This window comes from Ascaphus truei, chromosome 2, assembly GCF_040206685.1.
Source record: "Ascaphus truei isolate aAscTru1 chromosome 2, aAscTru1.hap1, whole genome shotgun sequence".
Classification (NCBI taxonomy): domain Eukaryota; kingdom Metazoa; phylum Chordata; class Amphibia; order Anura; family Ascaphidae; genus Ascaphus; species Ascaphus truei.
Window position 1 is genome coordinate 270,912,166 of NC_134484.1, and position 19,245 is coordinate 270,931,410.

The 19,245-nt window shown below is 44.0% G+C and overlaps 1 long non-coding RNA gene across 1 annotated transcript in view; it reads right to left on the minus strand.

Annotated features, from left to right (window-relative positions):
* The window catches only part of LOC142487262 (uncharacterized), a 29,675-nt gene that overhangs the window by 6,091 nt on the left and 4,339 nt on the right, over positions 1-19,245 (minus strand). The window contains exon 2 of the long non-coding RNA XR_012799178.1: positions 8,351-8,446. This is a non-coding gene — a long non-coding RNA (uncharacterized LOC142487262). The remainder of the gene's footprint in view (positions 1-8,350; positions 8,447-19,245) is intronic.

Below are 19,245 nucleotides of genomic sequence, written 5' to 3' on the forward strand. Positions count from 1 at the left end.
CCCCGTTAAGGAAGGCAGGTTGCACAGTGGAAAGGCTGAGATTGGCCCTCCTCCAGTCCTCTTCACTCCGGGGGAGAGTGAGTATGGACCATACCACTGCCTCTGCTAGGGAGGTAGGGAAGAGCTAGGATGGTTGCGGGTGGCCTTGGTCTGTAGTGACGGTCCAGGGACCATCATTCTTGAGTGAATAGCTGAGAGACTGTATCGGGCAGAGACCTGCCTTGTTCCTGTAACAGTTGTACAGAAGAGTAATAAACCATTCCTGTTATTATATACCTCCTGCCTGGTGCGTGACCTTACTGGGGGAGAGGTAATAGTTCTACTATGGGAGATCACCTTCAGTTCCTGGAGCCTATGGCAGATGGAGGCACTGAATGTGTACAAAAAAATTATCAATTAATGGCGCTCAGTGTATATGGTTTAAATAAACATCAAATAAACCCACAGTGTAATACATAAAATAAGGTAATTAATAGTGATACTTATACAACCACGTGTGATATATGCCGCTGTGACCTGATGCAGGACTGCTCTTTCAATCCTCGTGGACAAGTGAAGGGTAGAAATCATCAAGAAGCGCAAATCATGTGGAAAATAAAAGAAGACAACAAACTTATTGTGCAGTATTGTGTGAATTCAGTGTGGTAAATGGCACGGTTAAGTGTTCAGAATACTCACAAACGTGAGAGGTAAGTAGGCATATAAAGGTATCTTTAACCCATGGGATGAAGCCAGGTGTTAGGATAGGAACCGCGCTGATGATCAGGTACACTGTAGCGATCAGGTACACTTTAACCAGGGGCCCTTTAGGAATAAATTGAACCGGACATAGTGCAGACTGTACATAGGATATTTATAAAAGCAAGCAAAATCCAATCAACTCACATGGTGATGGAAATAAACAGGTGTATAGATCACAGTGTGGATCTCTGCAAACCGGAAGAGTGATGTCTCGACTGTTCCTCTGTTCTGGTATGCGTGTCACGGATGCGTCTCACCGCGGACCGGAAGTGACGTCATCCGCTTCCAGAGGCTCCGGTTTCGTCTTAGGACATCACTCTACGCGTTTCACCTTGTAGGTTTCTTCAGGAGTGATATTGCATGGTGTGTGAGCAGTTTAAATACTCTAACCTCTACTCTCATAGGTGGGGAGTAAATTGGATGATCGAAACACTTAATTGTAATTGAGATGGCCAAATGTTGCTGGTATAGACAATACAATGTTAATTTAATGAACATATCATGATAAAACCTAATTAAAAACAGATTTATACAATAAAGATAAAAATGGCATTAAATAGCCATGAGTAAGATAGCCTAAGCTATAATCAAAGTTAAATCTATTGCATCTGACATATGCAAAGACCCAAAAAACCTAATATAAGTGTATTTAATATTAAAAAACTATCACTAAAACTGATAATATAAAATATAAAATATATTGACGCAAATCTAGTAGAAAGAACAAAAGTGGAAAAACATAATTAGTGAACAAGGCAGAAAACATATTAATGTTATAAAAATGGTTTGAGATCAAAATCTAAATTTAAACCTGAAGGTGCTAGTGTTTTTAACTCAAACATCCAAAATGATTCTCTTTTAAGAAGGGCTACATTCCTATTGCCACCTCTCCAGTTTCGCATGACTTGTTCAATAGCTTTGAATGTTAACCCTTTAGGATCTGAGTTATGCATCAATAAAAAGTGATTAGAAACACTATGTGTCGATATTTTCCTTTTTATGTTACTAATGTGTTCTAATATTCTAGTTCTAAGGGGGCGAATCGTTTTGCCTATATATTGTAACCCACATGTGCATTCAATAAGATAGATAACAAAATTTGATCTACAATTCAGATGTTGTTGAATGTTATATTTTTTATGTGTCACATGTGATTGAAAGCTGTTAATATCCTTAGAACTAAACTTACATGCAGTGCACATTCTACAGGTATAAAATCCCTTAGGGGGATCTAACCATACAGAGCGAGCATGTACTGGACCCTTTCTAAGGGCACTAGGGGCCACTATGCTTTTAATATTGGGAGCTTTTCTATACACCATTTTAACTCTTTCAGGTAAGTGTTGGCCTAAGATAGGGTCATTCTTTAAAATAGACCAATGGGAATTAAGAATGTTATTAATCTTATGTGCATCCCTATTGTACTGCGTGATGAATGGTACATGTATCACATCACTTGGTGCATTTTTGGCTGCGGGGATAAGCATGGTTTCCCTTGGTGTATTCGTTGCCTTAACCCAAGCTTTTCTAACCACATCATCCTTATATTTTCTCTCAGCAAACTTCTTGGTCAATACCGTAGATTGTTCTTTAAATATTGTATTGTCAGAACAATTTCTTTTTATTCTACGGTATTGTCCGTAGGGAATGTTTGCAATCCACTTATTTAAATGGCAGCTGGATTGCAAAATATAATTATTTGCATCAACTTCTTTAAAGAAGTTTTTTGTTTTGATGCTATTTCCCTCCAGATAGATGGTAAGATCCAAGAAGTTTATACTGGAAGAACTTATGGAAGATGTGAATTTGAGATTCAATTCATTATTATTAAGGTACAAGAGGAATAGATCAAGGTCCTCTGGTGTACCCTTCCATATAAAGATGATGTCATCTATATAGCGCCGCCATGTGACCAAATTTGCATCCAGACCTATCCAAGACCATATATATTGATCTTCCCACATGGCCATCAAAAGATTGGCATAGCTGGGCGCAAATTTGGTCCCCATGGCGGTCCCACACAGCTGTAAATAGAACTCCTCACAGAACCAGAAAAAGTTTGGATGTAGGGCTGTTAGGTATTTCCTAGAACAGGAAGGTACCATTCCAGAAGTTCAAATTGATTTTTTGATTACTTGTATTGAATTTGTCTTGAAGAAAAACTTTTTCTGGTTCTGTGAGGAGTTCTATTTACAGCTGTGTGGGACCGCCATGGGGACCAAATTTGCGCCCAGCTATGCCAATCTTTTGATGGCCATGTGGGAAGATCAATATATATGGTCTTGGATAGGTCTGGACGCAAATTTGGTCACATGGCGGCGCTATATAGATGACATCATCTTTATATGGAAGGGTACACCAGAGGACCTTGATCTATTCCTCTTGTACATTAATAATAATGAATTGAATCTCAAATTCACATCTTCCACAAGTTCTTCCAGTATAAACTTCTTGGATCTTACCATCTATCTGGAGGGAAATAGCATCAAAACAAAAAACTTCTTTAAAGAAGTTGATGCAAATAATTATATTTTGCAATCCAGCTGCCATTTAAATAAGTGGATTGCAAACATTCCCTACGGACAATACCGTAGAATAAAAAGAAATTGTTCTGACAATACAATATTTAAAGAACAATCTACGGTATTGACCCAGAAGTTTGCTGAGAGAAAATATAAGGATGATGTGGTAAGAAAAGCTTGGGTTAAGGCAACGAATACACCAAGGGAAACCATGCTTATTCCCGCAGCCAAAAATGCACCAAGTGATGTGATACATGTACCATTCATCACGCAGTACAATAGGGATGCACATAAGATTAATAACATTCTTAATTCCCATTGGTCTATTTTAAAGAATGACCCTATCTTAGGCCAACACTTACCTGAAAGAGTTAAAATGGTGTACACTGGCGACACACTTTATTCGAGCTCGGCTAGTCCCACGAATTCGGGTATACCCGGGTGTATTGAGGTTTGTGACTGTTTTCTGCCCGAGTGCATTGGGTTATTTTCCAGGCAGGGATTGAAGCATTTTATTCCCGCTGGCTGCAATACTGCACAGTATATATATATATATACTGCATTACAATTCATGAATTTATGCCATCTGGTAGACACGCGAAGCATTGCAGCCTATTAAATCCTAATCATTATCATTTAACAGATCAGCCGCCCGTCAGCCAGGCATGAACCCAGGCTGGGAAGGCAAACACAACGGGGCATGTCAGAGGTGAGGAGCGGCGCATTCCAGGTATCTGCCAGGTACATACTGGGTATTTGCTCGAATAAAGTGTGTCGGTGCAGTATAGAAAAGCTCCCAATATTAAAAGCATAGTGGCCCCTAGTGCCCTTAGAAAGGGTCCAGTACATACTCGCTCTGTATGGTTAGATCCCCCTAAGGGATTTTATACCTGTAGAATGTGCACTGCATGTAAGTTTAGTTCTAAGGATATTAACAGCTTTCAATCACATGTGACACATAAAAAATATAACATTCAACAACATCTGAATTGTAGATCAAATTTTGTTATCTATCTTATTGAATGCACATGTGGGTTACAATATATAGGCAAAACGATTCGCCCCCTTAGAACTAGAATATTAGAACACATTAGTAACATAAAAAGGAAAATATCGACACATAGTGTTTCTAATCACTTTTTATTGATGCATAACTCAGATCCTAAAGGGTTAACATTCAAAGCTATTGAACAAGTCATGCCCAACTGGAGAGGTGGCAATAGGAATGTAGCCCTTCTTAAAAGAGAATCATTTTGGATGTTTGAGTTAAAAACACTAGCACCTTCAGGTTTAAATTTAGATTTTGATCTCAAACCATTTTTATAACATTAATATGTTTTCTGCCTTGTTCACTAATTATGTTTTTCCACTTTTGTTCTTTCTACTAGATTTGCGTCAATATATTTTATATTTTATATTATCAGTTTTAGTGATAGTTTTTTAATAATAAATACACTTATATTAGGTTTTTTGGGTCTTTGCATATGTCAGATGCAATAGATTTAACTTTGATTATAGCTTAGGCTATCTTACTCATGGCTATTTAATGCCATTTTTATCTTTATTGTATAAATCTGTTTTTAATTAGGTTTTATCATGATATGTTCATTAAATTAACATTGTATTGTCTATACCAGCAACATTTGGCCATCTCAATTACAATTAAGTGTTTCGATCATCCAATTTACTCCCCACCTATGAGAGTAGAGGTTAGAGTATTTAAACTGCTCACACACCATGCAATATCACTCCTGAAGAAACCTACAAGGTGAAACGCGCAGAGTGATGCCCTAAGACGAAACCGGAGCCTCTGGAAGCGGATGACGTCACTTCCGGTCCGCGGAGAGACGCATCCGTGACACTCATACCAGAACAGAGGAACAGTCGAGACACCACTCTTCCGGTTTGCAGAGATCCACACTGTGATCTATACGCCTGTTTATTTCCATCACCATGTGAGTTGATTGGATTTTGCTTGCTTTTATAAATATCCTATGTACACTGGCGACACACTTTATTCGAGCTCGGCTAGTCCCACGAATTCGGGTATACCCGGGTGTAGTGAGGTTTGTGACTGTTTTCTGCCCGAGTGCATTGAGTTATTTTCCGGCAGGGATTGAAGCATTTTATTCCCGTTGGCTGCAATACTGCACACTACATATATATATACTGCATTACAATTCATGAATTTATGCCATCTGGTAGACACGCGAAGCATTGCAGCCTATTAAATCCTAATCATTATCATTTAACAGATCAGCCGCCCATCAGCCAGGCATGAACCCAGGCTGGGAAGGCAAATGCAACGGGGCTTGTCAGAGGTGAGGAGCGGCGCATTCCAGGTATCTGCCAGGTACATACCGGGTATTTGCTCGGATAAAGTGTGTCGGTGCAGTACAGTCTGCACTATGTCCGGTTCAATTTATTCCTAAAGGGCCCCTGGTTAAAGTGTACCTGATCGCTACAGTGTACCTGATCATCAGCGCGGTTCCTATCCTAACACCTGGCTTCATCCCATGGGTTAAAGATACCTTTATATGCCTACTTACCTGTCACGTTTGTGAGTATTCTGAACACTTAACCGTGCCATTTACCACACTGAATTCACACAATACTGCACCATAAGTTTGTTGTCTTCTTTTATTTTCCACATGATTTGCTCTTCTTGATGATTTCTACCCTTCAGATGGAGGCACTGCACTGCTAAAGAGTTAAGTGGGGTATGGACCCCAGAAGCTTGGTCCTGTGTCCCCATTACCAACGGCGGACAACTCAGCCCTCCTGTTACCAGCAGGTATCATGCACCACACGATCCGTAATGGCCAAATCTCCCACCGGGTGGGGGAAACACCGTTACAAGTGTAATGAGAATCATCTGCCAACTAACTTCTGTTTTATTGTTGAAAGTTTTTGCTTTGGATTCAGCCACACATTATATAAGTTATAGTGGGTAAAAAGTGACAAAAACCCTCCACTGTAGAGTGTATAGTAAATAAAAATATCAGTTATGAGCACATAACAGCTCAGACAGGTCTGCAAACCTGCTTTTGATAATCATCTCTTAGGCCTCGAGCATGGTGCCTCGGGCCACGCTGATCCGCTCCTGCTCTGCCTCGCCTGCTCAAGCAGGAGCTTTTTTGCGTCCTGGCAGGCGAGGCAGTGAGCGCGCTTTGGGGGCGGGGCGGAGGCATGGCGGGAGGCGTGGCGGGAGATGTGGCTAGTCCCTCGCTCCCATTGGCTATTTTCGGTCACGTGAACGCTCCACCGCTCCCCTCAGCGCCGAAATTCAAACAAGCCTGTCTCCTGAAAATTTCTGAGCCTCCACACGCATGCGGAAGTGTGCGGAAGCGTGCGGAAGCGGCTGCTAAAGCCGCGCTGATCACAGATGCAGGGGGTAAGTGCATCTGCTCAGCGCGGCTCAGCACGGCCTGCTGTACTATGTCCCAGGCCTTAGGCTGCGTCCATAGTTCAGGAGACGGCGAGAGCTACATAGCTCATGCCGAAAACAAACACTAGGACGACAATGTATTTGTGTATAGCACGTGCACATGCGCGACGGGGAGACCGGTGCTTCGCACTACAAACAAGTTTGTATTTCCTGTGCGACCCCTGACACGCCTCCCTGTCACCTTTGTCTGCAGGACAGAAAATCTCTCCTGCTGCAGGCGAGCATGCGCTGCGTTGAGGCGCACGGAAGCGGGTGCTTCCACTATAGCCGAGGCCTTAGCATACTATGCTTCCACTGCAGCCAGGGATTCTGGGATATTACATGCAAATGAGCACATAATCACCTTTTGCTTCATGCCCATTTGACCAGAGTCCTCTATAAGCTTAAGGCTGCTTATTACACAGCTTTTCAGCACAGCCTGGGTTCAAGAAGGGCATAGCCAGTAAAACCTACTCACAGACAGCTGTTTCGACTTTTTAGGTCTCATCAGTTACATCAGCTGGTTATACTGATGTAGCAGGGTAGTCCTCCTTATCTCTGAGGGAAGCTGATAAAGCTCTTCAGACGCCAATCCGGAGGTGCGTTGGCCATGTTGTGGTTGGCAAGACTGAGATAATGGAGCATTGCCTTTGCAATACGGAGGTGCGGTGGCCATTTTGGGATTGGCGAAGTCTGGCAAAGGATAACAAGATATCCTCTGGTGAAGCAGGATATCCTAGGTGACTGGAGACCACAAGATCAGATCTGCCTGGCACTGCAGAGGGGAAGGTTGTGTCCTGGGAGCCACTCCTGGCTGCCAGGACAAGGCCAGGGAATGCCCCATAGGCCAGTGTTAGGCTCTGAACCACATTAGTAGAGTACTATAGGGACGGCTATAGCTAAGGGACTTTCCCATTAGCTTGATCGCTAGTGGAGCAGGACGAACTTCAGGGGAGGATTCCCTAAGCCTGGAGGACGACCGTGCAGCTGCCGGACGTAAGGCATAAAGGGACATTGTTGGGAGGCCCTGAATAGTGGGCTTTTGGATGCAGTTCTCCTTCCGGCATAAGGATTCCCTGGTTAACCAAGAGTAACCAGGATGGTACCCACGTGCACCACCAATACACAAGGGAGGGTAGCACTGCCCTCACATATACATTTGGGGATACCTTGTGGATATCAGTGGTACTAAGGTGCCCAAGGGATAGGGTGCGACTAGGATCCTTGGGGTATAGCTGCTCCCTGGGATAGGAGGGAGGGATTGGATAATACTGTGTTGTACTGTATTGTATATGAGCATCTGTGGGGGATCTTGCGGCAGTTATTGTTTATTACTATTGTGTCTGTGATTATTTGCTGTGTATCTACACACATTCCTGTGAGAAGCCATCCCGTCAATGCTGGAATCCTCGAAGGTGGAGGCGCTGCACTAGGCACCCCCAAGCTCCCGATGAGCAGAGGCTTAGGCCTTCCGTAAGCCTGCAGGTTAGCACCATATCGCCCATTTTATGCAACTCTCCCTTGAGGTTTGTGTGGGGGTGGGGGGGGGGCGGAGGATTTTACACTGTTTTGGCATGTGAAACTGGAATAGGTTTCAAGCACTTATTATTTAAGTTATGGTGGGTAAAAATTTTTTTTAATTCCTGTGATGTATACTCACCTTAAAGTGTAACACTTCGCTGGTCTGAACATTGATTCATTTTGACAGTTCATTTGTTTTATAGGTACATAGAAGCATCAGTAATGTAGTCATATCCTAGGAAAAACAGAAGCGACAAAAAGAAAATGAGGACTATAGAAAGGAAAACAAAAATTAGGTGAAAATGAGCAGACAACCTGTGGCACTAAAGGCAGAAATCCATACTACCCAATTTTTCTTGAATTTGCCAGTGCATAAAAAAAAAAGTAAAGATGACTGCAAAGAAAGCAGCAATTTCCTCTCCCGATAACATTACTGCTTTCTACTGGAGGCTAGAACAAGCCTGACTTGACAGCATTATTTTCTCAGACTAGAATTCTTGTCCAGGACATTTTGGAAGTTAAATATCTTGGGAACCAGGGGATGTTCAATACTTGTGTAACGGGTATTCCCCCACCCAATCGCATATATAGTGTGGGTGCGGAGAACATACAGTGTTACCAGGTGTGGTGCTTTACCTGCTTGGCTCACAGGCGGGCTGAGCTTCCGCCACGGGGAACCTGGGGCAATTATATAGGAGTAACCTTGTACTCGGTGCAGCGCCTCCACCTGCGATGGTTCCTAGCAGAGCAGGAATTGTTCCTCGCAGGACACATACAAATACTCGCACACCTTAAGTATGATAACCAATAACGTTTACTTAGGAAACAGCATACCACACAAATACTGTCAACATAACACACCATTAACATGCACAGAATGACGGGTGTCCCTCTCTGGAGGAGACACTAACTAATGCGCCTCACAGGACGCTTCCCCAACACAGGATGATCCCACCCCGTGTCCATAGGATCCCCTCCCAATGTCCCGCCCTCTTGCAGAGAGAGAGAATATGGGTGACTGCGCAGTCACTATTAAAGCTAATGGCCAGTTGGTGCACTTGTGGCTTTAAAGTACCTGCCCGATCACTCCAGTGCTCGGATTAGCAACGGCTTCGCAAAGGATCTGTCGCTCGGTGATTCCGTCTGATCCCAAGCTGGTTCCTTGCACGCAGACCCCAGGGGCGATCCCACCCTAGAGATAGTCTCTGTGGGCCCCGACTTGAGCCCGAACCTCTTCATGGGAAACGCAGCGTCCGCTGTGTCCCTATCTAACTCTAGCACCACAAACTGGGGAGTGAGGACCTTTCTGGGACCTAAGGGGTTAATGGCCTGCTCCGTTCCCCTAGCTCTTCCCAGTCCTGACTCTAACTAGTACTCCCAGCGCCTGCAGCAACGCACTGCAACCTGCTGGGTGCGTACAGCAAACGTGCTGCACAAACCCTGTGCCTTCTTGCCAGACCTCACAGCACTGACAGCCGGGACCCTGACAAGACAACACACACACACTCACTAAGGGCAGGGTCCCTATCTTGGGCCGTCCCTTAGCAATTACCCACTAACCTGGTGGGGAGTTGGGGCCTACCTGGGATTTGGGGGACCTTACGCGGTGAAGGAGCTTCACTTGCTCCCTGCACCCTTCCTTCCCCTTCAGCTCCCCAGCTCCAAATAACTAGCGTGGGCTCAGCGCGCGAAATGTATCCACTTGCCTTCTGAGAAATCCTAAGCCCTATTGGCTCCCTGGGATCACGTGGGGTGTGCAGAGGCTCATGGGACTCGTAGTCCCTGCCTAGAGCCTTCCCTGGTAGGCTAGGGTTCGCGCGCTTTCCTTGCCCTATCCTCGCGCATGCGCAACTCCTCCTGGCTCCAGTAATGCTCCCTGCCTCGTCCCTACTCTGTCCCGCGCATGCGCGATCTCGCCGCATGCCCACGCATCCGCAATGGCGGCCCCCGCTGACCGGGTGCGCCGCCGGAGCTCCAGGGACGCCGAGCGCTCCCTGCACTGGCCCCCACCTTTGTGAACAGCCGGCGGGTCCGTCACTGCCTCCGACGGCACCTGCGACCGCGCTGACACCAGGAGGGGGGTCTCTGGTTGCCGAGGGGCACCAATGCTACACTTGGAATAATGTGGTTCATCTATCTGGCCCCCTAAAGTAAAGAAATAAATAAAAAACACCTTATTGGGGGGGATTGACACTTTGACTTCTACTTGAAACAAATTTAGCTAAGCTTGGGCTTATAGTTCCAGTTGCTTCTGCCAGGGGAATCCACGTTATGGATTTTATAGCTTCCTTCCCACAGCGAGAATTTCTCTGTGGGGGTCCTGTTTGGCAGATCGAACCTCCTGCCTCACCCCCCTTCCCTCCCCCCCCCCCCCGCAGGTAGCGGCATTTTTTACTGTCTCCGGAGTCACCGCGTTTTGCTTTTCTTCCCGTGGCTCATGGGACAGTCAGTCTGGCTTTATCTGTACACTTGATTTACCATAACTCTTGAGGATTAAGTGATTTCCCTTAGTTATACCACGGCCTAAACCACAATGGTAAATGATCAAAACATTAGCCAAATCCGAGTTGCATTTGTTGTTGGTTTATTTAAATATTTGCCTTGTGGTAGGAACTCGAAGTCTACATTAACTGCACCTATTTTATTTGTATACAAGATACAACAAACAAGCCTGTGTAGTGCCATGAAGTGTTTGCTTGTAAAACATTACTGCAATAGTAGTAAGAAATGCTGGGATTACGTTCCTTTTTGTGCTTGATCAAAATCGACACATTGCGTTTGCTATACTCCTATTTACTTTCTATTATATCTATTGTCATTTAAACAGTTTCAAAATTGTAAAATCTATCTATCTATCTATCTATCTATCTATCTATCTATCTATCTATCTATCTATCTATCTATCTATCATAGAACAATTTTGAAACAATATATAAAGCAAACATTGTATTACCTCGCTAAAATGATTGTTCTTTGACCTTAATCTGCCTTTGGAGGAGCTTGTACTGCACAACATTAGCAGATGGATAATCGGATCCAGCTGAAATTACTTGTATAGATAAGTAGTTTATTTTCTCATTTTCATCTACTGACAGCACTCCTTAAGAAGCCAAATAGCTTGTGAAAAGTCTGCTATGTTATTGTTTCCTCTATACATGGTCTTTATTGTGCTCGTACAATGTCAAACTTTTGTTTAGAAAGGGATTTTCATGGCAAAACATGGCCTTCAAAAGGTAAAAATATATTGCTTGACTTATTTTGTATGCATGAATATCTTTATATAGCGCCCATATCTTTATATAGCTGCCAAAATCAGACAATAGAATAGGTAATCCCTGCCCCTGATAGATTACAATTTAAGTAATCTGTTTTGCAGTGTTGTCCCTAGTAAAGAAAAATCTTTTCAGTCTTTAGAAGCTCGGATACATAACATAAACTATGAAAATCTTTCCTCCTGAATCCATACTGCTTCCATCACATATATCCATTTGAAATATTGTTCTAGGATATCTAGGATAAATCCCTAGGATTCACCCGCCTCTCCTCTTAATCCTGTTTTCCAAATAGAAAAAACAGGGCTGCAAATTATATCCCAGAATGCTTTGAGAAGAAAGCAAACAGAGCTATTGCAATGTATCTTTCTAAATAGGAAGCAATTCTCAACACTAACCATCAGTGGGGTGAGAATCTTCGGCCAACTAACTGTTTTGTTGTTGAAAGTATTGGATCCCTATAATATACAGATGCAGCAGGGATTATTTTAACAAATCACGCGGTGTATACCTCGGAATACCCATGTCATGGCATGTGTGCCTGGGGCGATAGGCCGTGTTAATGCCGCGTGGAGTACAGCAGAGCACACGAAAACGGCGCCATGATTTCTTAAAATAATTGTGAGGATTCACCATCCTGGCAGCTTAAACTCATCATCTCATACCTTCCCTTCAACCTCTAGTTATGCCCAGGATGTGCGACATTGCTGCGGTCCTCCTATACGTGCGCGCGGACAGTGCACGATCGGCTCATCCCCCCGCAGATCCCGCCTCCGCTCTGACGTCGGTGGCGCGCGGCACGTGGACAGTGCGCGATCTGCCAGTCTTCCCTCGGGGCCCGCCTCCAGACATCATTCCCGCTCTGATGTCGGTGACGCACAGGGTGCAATATACTACACGGAGTTCTGCCCTCACTTCTAATCAGGCTGCACAAGAGTGCTTACCTGTGTGACCCAGCAGCCTATCAGGTTACTTCTTCCTGGCTCCTTGCTGTTGGAGGGAAGTCCTTTATATACCTTGCCTGCTCATTCTCTCATTGCCGAGCATAACCTTGGTTTGTGACTGTGAGGAATCGCCATCGTGGCAGCCAAAGACCGTCTCCTCCCCTCTCTGACCCTTCTGCAGCAGACACTCAAGATGCGCACTCTTCTGGTCCTGTGACACACACGCACGCGGATCCTGCGCTGTCTGGTCGCCCCTCACACTGTCATATGATGTGGACGCTCGTCCAGCCTCCCTGCTGACACGCAAGTCAGGCCGCGTCCCTCATCCTCCGTGACGTGCATGGGATGCCGTGCGTTGGGCCCCGCCCCCTCTGGTCCCAGGAATCGGCGTGGGAGTGACGCGCGACTCAAGCTCCGCCCCCTGGCCTCCGTGACACCCGTGGGATGGCGCGTGAGCAGTTCTACAATCAACCCTGATTAGGCTGCATCCTAGGGTACACCTGTGTGCACCAGCAGCCAATACACTTCTACTTCCTGGTTCCGCCCTGGCTGGCTATTGGAGGCTCCTCCTATTTATACTCTCAGTCTGCAGTCAGTCATTGCTGAGCATAGTCACTGTGACACCGTGCCTTGCCACATCCAGTTCCTGAACCTTGCCTTGCTTGCTGATTAACCTCTTGTTGCCTGACCCTGCTAGTACCTTGGACTCCGCTTCTCTCTACTCCTGATCCGGCTTGTCTGACAATTCTCCTGGCTCCTATCCTGAACCTGGCTACGCACACCGACTATCCGATACTCTCCAATCCTGAACCTGGCTACGCACACTGACGATCCACAACTCTCCGCTCCTGAACCTGGCAAGTACCTTAACTAATGTAGAAAGTAAGCCGGTTGCTCAGGTGACAGAAATAGGCTCTATATGAGGGATATATGAGGGATATTGGGGTAGCCTCCAGGAGGGAGTGCATCAGCAGTAATCGCAAATGAAATAAACAGCTGAATATAAGCACATAAATCCTGATGGAAGCTTGTATACGGCGTGGAGTATATTATTTACTCACGATCAATCGCCATGTCCCTTATCCTCGTGGCCACGTAGTCGCAGTGTAATACTGCGTTTCTGTCGGCATCTTGTCCAATCCTGGAATAGCAGCAGGGTGAAAAGGGATCGGTGTGACATCCAGAAGACCTGAACAAAACAATGGAACTCACCAGCCAAAAATTGAATAAAAAAAACTTTATTAGACTACATAAAAAATGTGAAACATCCACATGGAGAAACAAGCTCCTCCTCCCACGCGTTTCACGTCATCCGTGGTGCTTTCTCAAGGAGCATCATGCGGATGTTTCAAATTTTTTATGTAGTCTAATAAAGTTTTTTTATTCAATTTTTGGCTGGTGAGTTCCATCGTTTTGTTCAGGTCTTCTGGATGTCACACCGATCCCTTTTCACCCCAAGTACCTTAACTATTCTACCATCTGTAATCCTGACCTCGCCTGAACGACTACTCTACACTCTAGGCGCGCCCACGTGGCTGTGGGTCAGCGTTACTCAATTCCCTGCCTCAGCATAGCGGTCGCGCTTCGTTTGTGGTGAGCTACACGTTACAGTGACGCTGTACCTTGCTGCAATTCCTGCCTTGATCCTTGTCTGCCTTGTTCCTGCTGTTGCCTGACCCTGCTTCGTATTTTGGATCCCGCACTTCTCCTCTCCTGACCCGGCTTATGTACGAGTATCCTGAACTCTCATATATTGACCACGGCTACCCTCGCAACGACCATTCTCCACTCTCCAATCCAGACCTCGGCTAAGTACGCCAACGATCCGCTACTCTCCTGTCCAGACCCGGCAAGAATAAAAAACTATTCTAACTTCTGTACTACTGACGCGGCTTGCAAGACTACTCTACACTATAGGCGCGCCCTCGCGGTTATGGGTTGGTGTTATATACAATTCCATACCTCAGCCTCGTGGTCGCATCTGGTTTGTGGTGAGCTACGCATTACAATAATGGCATCTGTATACTCACCTTGATGGGGCCCTTTGGTAGCCTTACTATAAAAACTGTTATTGTTCAAGGGGCATGCAAATCAAAAGCTAAATGTAGTAAATGTGTGATATGTAAATATATGGATCACAATTTCTTTTTGAATCCACCTTTTGGTAAAATGATAGATACATTTATAGCATATTGAATAAGATGTTCTTGTGGCCTGAGCTACATACCGTAAGGCCAAATGTGAACTACGTACTAGAATCAAAGCAAATGTTAATAAAAGACCAGACCAAATGCAAAAAATACATTTAGAGCAGAATAAGAAATTGCATATATTTACTTAAACATTTTGTATAGCACCAAGACTTTGATTTGAAACATTTTATATTCATGAGTTTGGAACAGGCTAACCTTGGAAGGACAGGTGAAGGTAGGGATAACATTTTATTACAAAGGGAACAGTCATGGATTTATAATCTCTGCACTAGAGTAATTCATGGTCTTAATTCCCAGTGGGGGGTTTGAGTGGAGCACAGTTATACTTTTTTTTATATGCAAATCATTGCCCTAGCAGTTAATTCATGTGATTGAAGTGTTACTATAAACATTCTTTATTTCTTCCATGTTCTTTGTAAAACATTTAATTTTTTTAGTTTGTAAAGCTGATCAACTAATACATTTAGCATCATTGTTTAATATTGCCACAAAATAAGCAAAATGTAATAGACAGGTTTATTCTAATACGAGTTTTTTTAAGAAACTGATGCTTTTAGTTATTCAACTGTATAGTAGTGTTATTTTTTACAGCAAATATCACTTGTGAGGCCATTCACATGTCTCAGACAAGTCTGCAAATCTGCTTTCCCCATTATCTCTTAGCATACAACAATGCTTCCACTGCAGCCAGGGAGTCTGGGAAATTACATGCAAATGAGCACACAGTGTCACCTTTTGTTTCCAATCCATTTTAACACTGACCCCTATAAACTTATGCTCGCTGCATTACACAGCTTTTCAGCACAGCCTGTGTTAAAGAAGCCAGTAAACCCACCCACAGACAGCTGTTTGACCTTTTGGGTCTCTTCAGTGTGAGGCTGGTCACACTGGCTTTGCAATGTGAGGCTGGGATATTTCTATTTTTTAGAAGCTACCAAATGGGTTAACTTACATCAAAAGTTATATGTATACAGCATTTCTCTATATTTCTATGAGAAAAATTACAATATTTGCCCAAAATTATCATCTTATTTTACTATATTTTGCTGAAAGTTGAGGTACTGTACAGGTGCGATGTGAGTATGATCATTTGGATTGGCTATTTTTTTTTTTACCAAAATGTCAATATCTCTGTCAGCATTTTAACAGCGGTAAATGTCCAAAATGTAAACAGCAAAACATTTGCGCAACGTTTTCACCCATCTCTATAAAATACCCACATCTAAAGCTTGGCCACTAGTTTCATGAAACCAATGCTGCAGCAAAATACATCTTTTGATTATTATTGTTACTCTTATAACTATTATTCTTTAGTGTTGATGCTGTACTCTCAGGACTTTATAAAAATAGATCAATCACAGCAGGGCTTCTCAACTCCAGTCTTCAAGATCCCCCAACAAGTAAGGTTTTTAGGATATCCCTGCTTCAGCACAGGTGGCTCAATCAGTGGCTCAGAAAGACTGCACCACTGATTGAGCCACCTGTGCTAAAGCAGGGATATCCTAAAAACCTTACCTGAACCCCTGCACAACATACTAAGCAAGGTAATATGTATATCCACAGGTCTAAAAGCAATGTTAGGGAGAATTACCAGGTCTGAATACAGTATCTTACAGTCTGAACAGATAGAGCAAAAATTACATCGATGATTTAATCCTTTTACCTTAAAACTTGCCCCACAAATCAAGCATCCCATTAGCCTACACTCATGGCTATTGTCCCACACCCATAGTCACTCCTACCAAAGCATTGCAATCTCACTTGCTGTCTCTGTAAATTTCCCATCATACCACTTAGATTGTAAGCTCTTCGGGGCAGGGATTTCCTTTCCTACTGTCGATTTTGCTACACTCAATGTATTATTATAATTCCCTGTACTGTATTCTTTGTAAAGCACTGAGTACACTTTTGGCGCTATATAAATAAAAACATACAATACAATACATGTGTTATTTCTTGAAGATTTAAGACTGCTTTATAATTAAGTAATAATCCCCGAAGAACAGGGCATTACTGGCTAATAATGCCTTGTTCTTAGGGGATTATTACTATTATAGGCTAAAGACACTTTTGTATATTTATATAGATTATAGATTTTTAAATTAAAATAAAATGGTAAATACATTAAAACACCTCTATATACACTTACACTGCAGCTATCTACTGTATATCCACACACTACCGTCCTCTCTGTGTACACACACACACACACACACACACACACTGCCTTCCGAATTGGATGCACTCTGACCAGGGCAGAGACTTCGAGAGTAAGCTTATCAAGGAGCTGCTTAAATTGCTCAATATCCAGAAGTCAAAGACCACTCCGTATCATCCTGAAGGAGATGCTCTGCCAGAGAGGTTCAACAGAACGCTGCTCGACATGCTAGGCAATCTCAAGGGCTTGTAAAAGACTGAATGGAGTAGGCATGTTGAAGCTCTGGTAAACACATATAATTGCACCCGACATGAGTCCACGGGATAAATTCTGTACTTCATGATGTTCGGGCGAGAGGCACGACTACCCATGGACATCCGCTTACAGGTATCTACCGATGGGGTACCCAATACTGCTCATTTCAAATATGTACAATGACTTAAAGCCAGCCTGCAATGCGCTTATCAGCAAGCAGAGAAAGCTTCCGCCCGGTTGAATACCGGCAACAAACGCCGGTATGACCACAAGGTCCGTTATTGGGAACTAAAGCCTGGAGATGCTGTTCTCCTACGCAGTCTAGGAATACCCGGCAAACACAAGCTGGCTGACCGCTGGCGAGACGGAGCCTTTGAAGTCGAGTTCCAGATGCCAGGCCTTCAAGTTTATCGCATACGAGACAAGGATGGGCGGAAAAATGTCTGGCACTGAAACCATTTGTTGCCCATCCCACAAGCGGGAGAGAGTGACTCTGAATCAGAGACTTTAATATCAGCTAGTGATACAGAAGAGTCCACTGAGACTACCATTTCAGAAATCAAGTCCAGCCAAGATCCTTTGGAAGGGACCTCGCTGGTATATATATAGAAAGAGGGAGAAAAGATGGCCCCACCTAAATCCAATCTAAACAGGCAGATATGATGAAATGAATTGCTAATAAAGACTAAATAATAAAAAATAAAAAACACATATGAAAAAATATATAAAAACAGATAAATGAATAATGTCCAAATACAAATCAAATATATATATATATGTTCAGCATTTTCATTATATAACTTCTCTGTGTTATTGTTATATGCTGTCCCAAACGGGGATGTTGGGGTTTTCACCGGGGGAGAATATATCCAGGTCCCCCTCTGGGCTTCCCTCGGCTCCCCCTTACCTCCGCTAGCATTGCGGTAGGTGTTGCGGCAGTACGGAAGGTGATCGGATCACCGAAGGCTCCCGGCGGCTCCCTTTGCAGGGCACCACCATGTTGTGCATGTGCAGATGGCTCGCATATGCGCAGAAAGATAAGCGTTGCACGACGGCCATCTTGCTCCACCTCACGCATGCGCAGGAGCTAGTGTAGTGATGGTCATTACACCTAAAGCTCCGAGAGGGAACTACAACTCCCAGCAGTCCAGGTGATGTTAGTCAGGTGATGCGCATCAGCCAATAGGGCTGCTAGGATCTCAACAGTGAGAGAGATACATTTGGCGTGCTTGGAGGGACCACGCCATTCGGAGAAGGGAGCCAGACAAGTAGGTGGTGTCTCAGGAACTGTGGCTCTGAGGCTAGGCCTAGTTTGTTCCCTTAGGCCCCAGATAGGCCCCGGCTCACGTGTAGTTTGTGGTTGCTTCAGGGAAGGCCCCTTCTATAGAGACGCGTCCCCCTTTTACTGTTTAGTGTCAGGGACACAGTGAAGACGATGCACTGTGATTCGTGGCCTGTGGTCTGGGACCAGACCACCTACATCTTAAGAGACTCTTTATGGTGATACCATCCCACGGGAATTCACCCCACGTGGAGGAGATCGCCATCGTGGTACCTCAACAAGTTCACCAACATTCACGGGATAGCGCTATCTCCTATACTTTTGGGTGGGCCCTGACATTGGGGAAAAGAACATCAGTGTATTGGTGCCACTCACTGGCGGCATCAGGGTGGGGCATATTATACTGTGTGGTATAGGGTACTGATTCTTGTGTTCGGTATATAATAACAACCTTTACTGGAATGTGTGTATTATTGGTATTGTTCCTGTAAGGGGCTTATCCCACCACATTGGGATCCCTTACAGGTGGAGGTGCTGCCCAGAGATGAACCAGATATCACCCCAGGCTCCCAGTAGCGGAAGCTCAGGCCTCCTGGTTGCCAGACAGGTAATAGTAGTACCGGTAGTTCCTTCCCAGGTACAGGGGACCACACAAACCTTAATAAATGAACAATAATAAATAGTAACAATGCATTTCAGATCATCAGAAAGTAGGCTTTGGGCAATGGTGTTGTATTCTATTTTTTTTTATTGCATCTTTGGTAATTTATACAAAGTTGATCCAAGGGGATCTGAAGCACCTCCAATATTGCACTCAATACATAAATTAATAATAGTCAGGACTATAACCATCCTTCAGATAAATTCTGATAAGCAATCATGAATGATTTTTCGGACCAGAAAAAATGTT